Source organism: Pteropus vampyrus, unplaced genomic scaffold (assembly GCF_000151845.1).
Source record: "Pteropus vampyrus isolate Shadow unplaced genomic scaffold, Pvam_2.0 Scaffold43, whole genome shotgun sequence".
In the NCBI taxonomy this organism is placed as follows: domain Eukaryota; kingdom Metazoa; phylum Chordata; class Mammalia; order Chiroptera; family Pteropodidae; genus Pteropus; species Pteropus vampyrus.
This window is the reverse complement of record NW_011888824.1, coordinates 8,565,756-8,568,290: the sequence shown is the minus strand read 5'-3', so window position 1 is coordinate 8,568,290 and position 2,535 is coordinate 8,565,756. Positions and strand designations below refer to the sequence as shown.

Here is a 2,535-nt window from a genome sequence, read left to right as displayed (position 1 = left end):
GGGGAAACATCTACAGAGTGTTCTTAAAAGCAGAGAATTGATAAGAGAACTTCATCTTAAATAAAACCAATTTCCATCTCTAATGAGTTTATAAAAGCCAGGAGCAAGTCTTGCTAGAAGTTTATAAACTTCGTAAATTGCCAATGCTCAAATCTTGTTTTACTTTTCCCACAGTGATTAAAATGATACTTTTCAATGAAAAGGGTCTTTGTATTCATCTTGGAAGGCAGCCATCCCTACTTGGACCTGATCTGGCAATCAGTAGTATGGGTCTCCTCCATCGTTGTACTCAGAGAAAGAGAAACCCTAAAGGGCAATGCAGGTGACTATCACGGAGCAAAAGAAAAGAAGAAGTGGGACAAGAGATTACTGGCTTGGACCTAAGAAGTGATGCTGGGACTGATGTTTCTGTGTGGAATTCCTCGATTTCCATAGAAATTCTTTTTTACTTGTTTTCTACAATTTTGATCCTCTTCTTGTTCTAAATCGATTACTATTAAATTAATCAAGTCATCTGAGTAAGAATAGAAATGTTAGGAGAAGATAGAATGTTAGGAGATCTGAGTTCAAATATCGTTCATATTTATTAGATAAGGCATTTTGCTTTTTTAAACATTGACTTCCTTTTCTATAATGTAAGATGTTTTTTCTCTGTGAGGTTATAGAGAAAGAATCTGCTTGGCACCTGGCACCTAGTGATCAATAAAATGCTTACTTATTCAGAATTAACAATTTCTGAAAATTTGTTCAATAACAATAGACATCTGTGAGACAATAGAAAAATATACATTGGTTTCTGCCCCTCCCCACCACATTCCTGACACAAGGCTCTGAAACCGTTGTAATTTCCTTGGTGAGAGGAGCACTAGGAGCATCTTTTGTTCTATTGAGGTGACTCTGAATGGGCTCCTGGATGGCTCCTGGATGGAGACTAGTTAAGAGAAAGGCCAAGCCATGATTAGAAGCTTGGAACTTTCATCCCCACCCCTCATTCTCCAGAGAAAGGAGAGGGGTAGAAATGGAATTAATAATTGGTCATGCTTATGTGAAGAAGTCTCCATAAAATTCTAGTAGTACAGGGTTTGGAGAACTTCCAGGTGGTGAACACATGCACACTGGAAGGGTGATGCAGCCCAACTCCACTGGGACAGAATCTTCTGAGCTCGGGATCCTTCAGGTTTTACCCTATGCATCTCTTCATCTGGCTGTTCAAATGTATTCTTTATCATATCCTTTAACAAACTGGTAAATGTATATGTTTCCCTGAATTTTGTGAGCAAATTGTTAGAACTTAAGGAGAGGGGTCCTTGGAACCTCTCATCTATAGCTGATTGGTCAGCAGTATAGGGATAATGTGGGTTTGCCACTGGCATCTGAATGTGTGTGTGTGTGTGTGTGTGTGTGTGTGTGTGTGTGTGTTTTGCAGGGATCAGCCTTGAAGGACTGAGCACCTAACCTGTGGGATCTAATGAAATCTCTAGGTAGAAAGTGTAGATAAAAAAGGGGTTCTGTGGAAAGTAACCTCACAGGATGATCTGATCATAAATTCCTAACTAGGCAGGTCATGGTGGGTAGTCACAACCCAGGCCTATAATTTCTTTAGTAAAAAGCTTTTCTTTGCCCTAAGCAAGATCTGTCCATTGTTTCTGTTTATGTAGATTAACACACCTTTGAAAGGTCCCCTTTCAGACCTCTCTCAAGAGAGTACAGAATTTTTTTTTTTTTAGGCGAGGCAAACCTTAGTTGACTTCACAGATTGCAAGGACCTTGTCAGCTTGCAATCCCTTATATTTTTACACCTACAGCACCTGGTCTTCCTAGGTGGTCTCCCATCCAAGTACTAACCAGAACTGACCCTGCTTAGCTTCCAAGATCAGACAGTATTGGGCTTGTTCAGGATAGCATGGCCGTAGAATAGAGCACGGAATTTTAACCAGCCTGTAATCTGATCCCTGCCTTGCTTTCTTCCACCTTCCTGTAATCTTTCTTATGTTTAGTCCTTAACTTTAAATACATTAAAGAAATTATAAAATATTATTATATGTAACATTTTTCTCAGTCAGTTGATGTCTTGCTTCCAGGCATATCCTCTGTTTGAGGCAAATAATTTTTTATAAAAATTCTTTACAGATTTGGATGTTCTTATGTCGACAGTAGTGTCAGAATTGAATTTAATCATAGGACACCCAGCTGCTCTCTCAGAGAATTGCTTAGTGTGGGGCAAATCTTCCACGCATTTGGTGACCAGAAGTGTCAGAAGTGAAGTGTTGTGTGTGAACAGTAAAGGAAACACACAGAGAAGAAACACAGGGGATAGACTGAAATGAGTTTTTCCAAAAGAGCATCTATAAAAAATGAGGAAGAAAAGTGGTAGAGTTGTTGTAAAGGTTTGCTTTAAAAGGTGCTGTAAGGCAGCATATTCTTGATATCACGGCAGTGCGACTCCATGGTAAACACCCAGTTTTTATACGCTTACAAGTTTTCTTTTGAGTTATTATTGTGTCGAGGAATAAATATGTAAATTAACTTAACCGA

The 2,535-nt window shown here is 39.0% G+C and overlaps 1 pseudogene; it reads right to left on the bottom strand.

Moving 5' to 3' along the window:
* Positions 1-1,796: 1,796 nt before the first annotated feature.
* Positions 1,797-1,915, bottom strand: LOC111738821 (annotated as a pseudogene).
* Between the last annotated feature and the right edge of the window lie 620 nt (positions 1,916-2,535).